Source organism: Malania oleifera, chromosome 6 (genome assembly GCF_029873635.1).
Source record: "Malania oleifera isolate guangnan ecotype guangnan chromosome 6, ASM2987363v1, whole genome shotgun sequence".
NCBI lineage: Eukaryota > Viridiplantae > Streptophyta > Magnoliopsida > Santalales > Ximeniaceae > Malania > Malania oleifera.
The window spans coordinates 82,994,610-83,004,207 of record NC_080422.1 but is presented as its reverse complement, the minus strand read 5'-3'; the positions used below and the strand labels follow the sequence as shown (position 1 = coordinate 83,004,207).

The following is a 9,598-nucleotide window of genomic DNA, read 5'->3' as shown; positions in this document are numbered from 1 at the left end:
TAACATATCGTGTGTCTGTTTATATTTCCACACTTTATATTTACCACTCGTGTATGTTATAGTGTGAATGATGCGCATGATTCAAATTTCCACATGTTATATCTATTTGCACATTTGGGATTGCATAGAAAGACCCTAAGTTGTGTTATTCTGCTAACATCTGGTTTAACCTATGAATAAGTTTTAAAATTCCAATTCACCCCCCCTCTTGGGAATACACCAAAGCTAACAAGGTTATCCAATATCAAAAGGTCAACATTAACAAAATAAATATAGAAAAGCTGTAAGGCTTAACTAATTATGCTCAAAATGGGTAATCATTAGTTAATTATATTTTGTTCATGTAACTAGTGCATAGAGCGCTTGTAACGACCTGCTTAATTTTCATGTTTTTTTATACTATGACATTTAACATACTCTGATACCAAACTGAGGTCAACCCAACCATAAACCTAAGCAGCAAGAAGCAGAAATCAAATAAACATATCCATATATATAATTATATATAATACAATACCATACAATACCAGAGTACTACATGTTTCCCAAAATATACACATAGATCTGTTTCCCCAAAATACCCTCATCTATGCTGGGATATACAAAAACCCTCCACAATACTCACTTCACTGACCGCGCACTACTGAAGCCCTTCTATCTGCGAGCCTGATCTGCTCGCCTACCTAGATCACCTGAAAAATAATTCAACACTGGGATGAGCCAACGCTCAGTAAGATGAAATATGCTATTACTAGTGTGTGGCAAATGAGCTACAGTATTATGAAAATCTGTTTTCATATAATCATGTATAACTGGATACGTAAGTACAGTACAAGTAATAAAATACACCACTTTTTCCATGTTGCTTAACATAACAATATTGTAGGTTACTATTCAAAATACTTCTAATATATATAAGTATGTTCCCTATTTCTGTAAATCTGTACATATGTAATAGTAACTGAAAACTTTCCCTGTGGATAACTGTGTGTCATGATTTAACCCCTCATGACAGGGTTGTGCGGCTCGCAGGCGGGATCTATACTGGCTGGCCGACTAAGGTGAATCACTATACTCCATCGGTCTAATCTGCCCACCTCAACTCAAATCTGATGGGGAGCCTGTCCACGTCAAGGGCCTAGGTGATCAACCTACTGCCACGTATTATCTAAATCGGTGGTTGCACTTATAACATAACATAATATCTGTAGCAACGGTATCATGTTCTATAACTGCATAGTCCAATAGGGTCTAATACTATATAATATATCTCTATATACAACTATCTGATTTACCATGATTCTGAAATAACCGTAATAACCATGATGCTGCATAAACTTTACTGTAATTCATACGTCATAATACTGAGAACTGTATAATCATAATACTGAAATTCATATAATCATGGTATTGAGATTCGTATAATCATGGTACTAGAATTCGTATAATCATGGTACTGAAATTCATAAAATCATGATACTGAAATTCGTAAAACATATCCCCGTACTATATTCATATTCTCAAGCCACACCATACTTTAATACATAATTTTCATAATTTAATAAACTGTATAATATTTTAAAAAATACCTAGCATAGCATATTTCTCTTACCTGACTACTGAAAAGCCCCTATGGTATACTGGCCTAACCCCCACAGGGCCTCCTACATAACACCCTGAAAACAATGTTTTCTAGAACAAAATATCAGTATTTCTTCACCTACATCATTTCCTATAACTATCATAAGGCCAAAAATGGACTAAAAAGTCTTACCCTGAATTTGGGATGAAATCCAACTTCGTTTTACGAACGATCCGCTCAGGCAGACTTGCAGAGAACTTCACCAGGAACGTCGTGGTGGCTTCGGATAGTCAATTCAGTGACTGGAGGGGCCGAAATCAAAGAGAGAAGTGAGAGGGGCCATAGGAGAGAGAGAGAGGAGCGCTAAAAGTGAATAAAAATATGATTTTTCATCACTTATAGGGCCAAATTCGTCGACGATACACGTCACCTCATCGACGAGTCCTTCAGTAAATTCATCGACGAACCGCTCTATTCGTCGACGAAATTCAGAGCAGCCCAGAACCTTCGCTCGATATTTTCTCGTCGATGAGACGTAGCTTCGTCGATGAATTTCCTTATGCGCTCATCGATGAACCCCTGTATTCGTTGACGAGTTTCCTTACGCGCTCATCGACTTACCCCTATATTTGTCGATGAGTCCTGGAAATTCCTTTAAATTATTATTATTATTATTATTATTATTATTATTATTATTATTATTATTATTATTATTATTATCTCCAAAATGTGATGTCGTCGACCAACGCGGAGCGTTCGTTGATGAACTTTATGGCCTACTTCTGTTCATGTTTCCATTTTTCTCCCTCTTTATTATTATAATACTATTATTCTTTGGTTCACTACATTCTCCCCTCCTTATAAAATTTCGTCCTCGAAATTTACTATTTTCATCTTTATCTATACTCTCCATCATCTAGTAAAAGAAAATGGTCTACTTATTTTATTATCTGCCCTCACTTATGGCGAAGGAATACCGTGGTTAGATGGGTAGTTGTGGGAGATTACAACCATAAAAGAAAATTTCCCCCAAAACCAAAATACTACCTAACCTATACTCTACATTACAATTACACTAGACTCAACAAAATAAAATTACCATTTTATCATATACATCAATACTATAATTCATCAAATAAATAGGGTTATTTCCGTCTGATTTCATCTTCAAGCTCCCATGTGGCTTCTTCAATCGCATGGTTTCTCCATAGAACTTTCACTAGTGGTATCCTTTTGCTGCGTAATTCTTGTTCTTTTCTATCTAAAATATGTACAGGTGCTTCTTTATATGCTAAAGTCTCACTGACTTTCAATTCCGCATGGCTGATGATATAGGAAGGATCTGGGACATATTTCCTTAACATAGAAACATGAAATACGTCATGAACTCGAAATAGAGATGGCGATAAAGCCAGCCGATAGGCTACTGACCCAATCTTCTCAAGTATCTCAAATGGGCCAATGAACCTAGGGCTCAACTTATCCTTCTTCCCAAATCTCAAGATCCCCTTCAGTGGAGTTATTCTCAGAAATACATGATCACCCACTTCAAATTCCAGTTCTCAGCGGTGAGTATCCGCATAGCTTTTCTGCCGACTCTGCGCTGCACTGATCCTATCTTGAATAAGTCAGACTTTATCATATGCTTGCTAAACTATTTCTAGACCCAAAACTCACCTTTCACCTACTTCATCCTAGAAAAGAAGAGTTCGGCATCTCCTACCATATAATGCCTCGTAAGGTGTCATGCCAATGCTAGTCTGATAACTGTTATTATAAGCAAATTCAATTAGCGAAAAAAAACTGAATCCAGCTACCTCCAAAGTCTAGTACACAGGCATGAAGCATATCTTCTAATACCTGAATTGTTCTCTCAGTCTGACCGTTGGTCTAAGGGTGGAAAGCGGTGCTAAATGCTAGCTGAGTCCCCAATGCCACCTGCAAACTTCTCCAAAACCGTGATGTAAAACGTGGATCACAGTCCGAGACTATAGATACCGGCACTCCATGGGGTCGAACAATCTCTTGTATATATATATATATATATATATATCTACTAACTGGTTCATAGGGTAGCTGACTTTAATGGGCAGAAAATGTGTTGTCTTCGTCAACCTATCAACTACTACCCAAATGGCATTCTAACCATGCGGCGCTGGTGGCAGTCCAGTGACAAAATCCATAGATACGTGGTCCCACTTCCATTCAAGAATGAAAAGTGGCTACAACTGACCAGCCCGCCTCTGGTGCTCAACCTTAATCTGCTAGCACGTCAAACACTACCGCACAAATTCTGCAATTTCTCTTTTCATGCCACTCCACCAGAAATAATCTCGTAGATCCCTATACATTTTCGTACTGTCAGGATGAACAGTGTATAGAGATCTACGTGCCTCCTTTAAAATCGCCCTCATGATGCTATCATCTGTAGGCACACACAATTTGGTGCGAAATCTCAAAGCCCCATCATCAGAAATACTGAACTCTTCCCCCTGACCATTTTGTACTCTGGCAAACACCTCCACTAACTCTGGATCATCTCTTTGAGCAGCTTTAATCTTTTCATATAATGTGGGTTGTATAACCAAACTGGAAATAAACGCCTGAGGATCATCTTCCACTAATTCCACACCGAGTCTTTCTAAGTCCATCTGAATCGGATGCTGAACTATCGCTACTAACTGTGCTGTGTCTCCTAATTTATGGCTCAGAGCATCAGCCAACACATTTGCTTTACCTGGGTGGTAACTGATGGTACATTCGTAATCCTTAATGAGTTCTAACCACCTCCTCTGCCGCATATTCAACTCTTTCTGTGTAAAGAAATACTTGAGGCTCTTATGATCAGAGAATATCTCACACCTCACACCATAAAGGTAATGCCTCCAAATCTTCAGTGCATGTACAACCGCAGCCAATTCTAGATCCTGAGTAGGGTAGTTCTTTTCATATTCTTTCAACTATTTGGACGCATATGCTATCACCCTACCATGCTGCATCAGTACACAGCCAAGTTCTTTCAAAGACGCGTCACTATAAATAACATAACCATCGCCTCCCGATGGAATCGTCAGAACTGGTGCAATGACAAGCCCCTACTTTAATTCCTAGAAGCTCTGCTCACATTCTTAATCCCATACAAATCTGGCATTTTTCCTAGTCAACCGCGTGAGATGACCTGACAAAGCTAAAAACCCCTCAACAAAACGATGGTAATAACCTACCAATCCTAAGAAACTCCTCACTTCCTGCACATTCCTCGGCCTGGCCCAACTCATCACTGCATCAATCTTGCTAGGATCCACTGCTATACCGTCCCCTGAGATCACATGGCCTAAAAATGCCACCTTCTCAAGCCAGAACTCACACTTGCTAAACTTAGCATAAAGCTTCTCTTCCTTGAGAGTCTGCAGCACGTACCTTAAATGTACCTCATGCTCCTCAAAACTCCTCGAGTACACCAGTATATCATCAATGAAAACTACCACAAACTGATCCAGATACTGGTGAAAAACTCTGTTCATCAAGTCCATGAACACGGCCGGGGCATACGTTAGACCAAACGGTATAACGAGAAATTCATAGTGCCCGTACCTGGTCCTTAAGGCTGTCTTCGCGACGTTCTCCTCTTTTACTCTCACTTGATGATACCCGGATCTGAGGTCGATCTTGGAATATACTTATGTACCCTGGAGCTGATCAAACAAATCGTCTATACGGGGTAGAGGATATTTATTCTTAATAGTAACTTTGTTTATCTTCCTGTAATCAATACACATCCTCATAGACCCATCTTTCTTCTTTACGAACAACACTAGAGCTCCCCATGGTGATACACTGGGTCGTATAAACCCCTTGTTCAATAAGTTTTGCAACTGTTCCTTTGATTCTCCCAACTCAACTAGAGTCATACGATATGGGACCTTAGAGATCGACGCAGTCCCTGGAGGTAAATCTATAGGAAAATGTACCTCGAGCACAGGAGGCAACCCTAGTAGCTCCTCTAGAAAAACATCTAGAAATTCTCGTACTACTGGAGTGCTGTCAATCTTCAATTCATTTTCAGATGCTTCTTTCAAAAATGCTATAAACCCCTGACCTCCATCCAAGAGTAATCTGCTCATCTACACCGCTGATACTAACTGTGTTGGAGCACGTACCCGTGAACCAACGAATCTGAATTCCTGCTCTCTAGGAGGTCTGAAAATTACTTCTTTTTGGAAACAATCAATGCTAGCATGATTGGCAGCCAACCAATCCATACCCAGTATATATCGAACCCAAACATATCAAACACGATAAGATCTGCTGATAATACTTTTCCCTAAATTTCTATCAGATAGCCCCTAAGTACCCTCTGACATCTGATCACTGATCCTGATGGTGTAGCTACCGACAGCGCTATATCTAATGACTAAGTCTCCTTCTCAGATAATTTAACATAAGATGCAGAAATAAAATAATGAGTAACACCCGAGTCAAAGAGAACAATAACTGGATATGATGAAACAGTAAATGTACCTGTCACCACATCTATAGCAGCCTCTGCTTCTCCTGGCATCAGAGCGTATACTCGTGCTGGGCCCACATTCCTTAACTGGCCACCACGAGGCGCCTGGTATCCTCCCTGAGCTGCCTGATGTCATCCCTGATAGGGCTTGGGAGTTGGGACCTGGTCCTACTGACCTAGGCATTCACGTACCACGTGACCGGATCTCCCACAATGATAACATACACCTCTGCCTACCCGGCACTCCTCCAAATGATGTCTCCTACACGTCTGACACACCAGTAGGTCGGTGCACCCTGGTTCCCACGAGGTCTTGCCATCTACCTCTGATCTCCCCTATCACGACCTCCTCTCCATGGGCCCCTACTGGAGCCAGCCTAAAAACCCTAAGGCGCAGGCCTCTTCCTCTAACTCTGAGCTACTACACCCTTCTAAATACCACTCTCAATGATCGCAGCTCTATCTACAACCTCGATGAATGTCTGAGCCCTGAAACCAATCACCTGCTCAAACAAATTCTGTCTCAGTCCCTCTTCAAACTTCCTTGCCTTTTTCTCTTCATTAGGTGCTAGATGTAGAGCAAAACGCGACAACTCGACAAACCGAGCCGCATACTGGGATACAGTCATCTGCCCCTGTACCAAATGCAGAAACTCTGCTACCTTCGCACTCCGAACGATAGCAGGGAAATACCGCTCGAAGAACAGATCCTTGAATCGGTCCCACGTCACTGGAACTGGAACCGACCTCTGCTCCTCTATCAGACGCGCTGCTCTCCACCAGCGCTTCGCCTCCCCTGTCAACTTGAATGTTGCAAATGCTACCTGTCGCGACATCCCAGAGGGTGTGTGCCCCGGGCGGCGAAATAAAAAATGTGATTTAGATTTTCGAGAAAAAGTAAGGAATGTCGGAGTCGCTACTAACCTTTTAGTGTGGTTAGAACACATGATTACTACCCTGTTAAGGGTAAAATGGGTCTATGTTACCAGAGTTGGGGTCGGGAGTTTGATTATGCGAGGGGAAAGAACGAGCACCCCCTACGCGCCCATTCTTATGAATGGTACCTAATTAATTTGGAATTATCCCTAAGTTAATCTAATAAGTTTTTCAGATTACTCCTCTATTAGTGGATTTACAAATATACATGCAATATAAATAAATAAATAAATAATACAAGAATATACATAATATATAAATATATACATATTCCCTTAAAACTAAGAGTACGTGAAGCCCGAAAGCTCATACCCTAGCATTAAAATCATAGGGATAAAAAATCGAGAAAATAGTTAAGAAAATACACTCCTAAATTTTGGAAATCTCATAGGTTTTTCTTATAGGAAAATACTAATATGGGAGGTTTTAATATATGGTAATAGGGTAATAAGCAACACATACCTATTAAAATATTATGAATGTCAAAATAAGTAATAAAATAACATAATACTATAAAATTAAATACTAGATATAACCTATAATATAATAAGCATAACAATAAAGTATATAACCACCACAACACCATAATACTAAATACTAGATATAACATATAATACACTAAGCCTAAAGTATATAACTACAATAATACCAAAATACTAAATACATAGATATAACATATAATACCCTAAGCATAAAGTATATAACTACAATAATACCATAATACTAAATACTAGATATAACATATACTATAATAAGCACAATAATAAAGTATATAACCACAATAACACCATAATATTAAATACTTGATATAACCTATAATATGCTAAACATAAAGTATATAACTACAATAATACCATAATACTAAATACTAGATATAACCTATACTATAATAAGCACAATAATAAAGTATATAACCACAATAACACCATAATATTAAATACTAGATATAACATATAATATACTAAGCATAAAGTATATAACTACCATAATAATAAAGAGGATGAACATGAATATTTATTTATTATTTAATATAAACAAAAAAAATAAAAATTTAAATATGAACAAAAATCCTGCATCCAAGAAAAATAAATCAATTAGTATTTAATATGCATAAACAAAAACAATAAAAATTTAAATATGAACAAAAATACAGCACCCAAGAAAAATGAATCAGTTCGTATTTAAACCAAATAAAAAGTTAACCAGCAATAAAAATCTTTTTTTTTTAACATGAATATTAATAAAAAGGAAAACTACAACTCACACTTTTAATATAATAAACAAAGAAAAATTCAAACTTTACATGAGGTGTGTGTGTGTGTTGTTGTGTCTGTGTGCGTGTGTGCATGTATATACAGCAGAGGGACTTACCACAGGCCGTCGGAGTTGCAGATGATGGAGAATGGTTCGTGGCTGGCCGGAGCAGCTGCGGGGTCTGGGACTTGCGACAATAGTTGCAGAAGGGAGCGCGGTTGTGCTGGTGTTGCAGTGGCTGTGGGTGCGTGGACGTGGCTGGCTCACGTACGGTGGCTGTGGCCTGGCTCACGGTGGCTGGAGGCGGGGCAGAGCTCGGTGCTCTGGTGGTTCTTGGCCGCTGGTGGAGTGGTGGTTCACGGCGGCAGTCTCTTAGCTAAAGTTGGTTCACGGCGGCAGTCTCTCGGCTGAAGTTGGAACTGCTGGAGTGGTGGTCGGTGCTACTGGGTGGCCAAGAGGCAGGAGGTCGTGGCTGGCATGGCTGTAGAGGCTTGGTTGGAGAGAGGGACGGCGACGGCTGCGATCTGTTGCAGAGGAGCGTCCGGGGCTATGATGGCTGAGGAGATCGGGAGTGGGCAGCGAGGGGGTTGCTGCTGTGGCTGGAGTAGGGGTGATTACCTGCTGCGGGTTTGCAGGATTGCTAGCGGGAGGGTGAACGAGATGGAGGATGGAGATGGAAGAAGAATAAAGGAAGAAATTGAGAAGACTAGTGTGGTCTATGGCTGGGCAGCGAAGAAAATGATCAAAGGCCAGGTTTTTTTCTTGGTTTTGGCTCTGCCCGTGCGCCCCTCTAACGTTGTGAGAAAGAAGCCTTTATATAGGCATTCCCCAAAACCTTAATAATAATAATAATAATAATAAAATACTAAACATAATAATAATAATAATAATAATAATAATAATAATAATAATAATAAATATATCCACAATAATACTAGTAAAGTAATACTAATAATACTGCTAGTAATAAATAATAATAAATAATACAAATAATTATAAAATAATAATAATAAAATAAAGATAATAAAAATACTAATAATAATAAGAATAAATAATAATAATAATAATAATAATAATGTAATAAGGTAATAATAATAATAATAATAATAATGTAATGAGAAGGGACCCCTTGTTCTATTTGATTAGGACAAAAATAGGATGTCTACACTACCTTCTGCTCATCTGTACATGGAAGCACCGCTAACGTTTCTTCAGTATCTTGGACCCAATTCTCAGTTACAATCGGGTCATCTCCTTCAGCAAAGGATGGGGGCTTCATCCGTGTAAACTGCTCAATCGAACAGTCCCACTCCCCA

The 9,598-nt window shown here is 39.1% G+C and overlaps 1 long non-coding RNA gene across 1 annotated transcript; it reads right to left on the bottom strand.

The window, feature by feature from the left end:
- Positions 1-475: 475 nt before the first annotated feature.
- LOC131157969 (uncharacterized) lies at positions 476-9,071 on the bottom strand. Its single transcript, XR_009137369.1, has 2 exons — positions 8,400-9,071; positions 476-692 (listed from the first exon to the last, which is right to left on the bottom strand). It is a non-coding gene; the product is annotated as an uncharacterized LOC131157969 (long non-coding RNA).
- Positions 9,072-9,598: the final 527 nt, after the last annotated feature.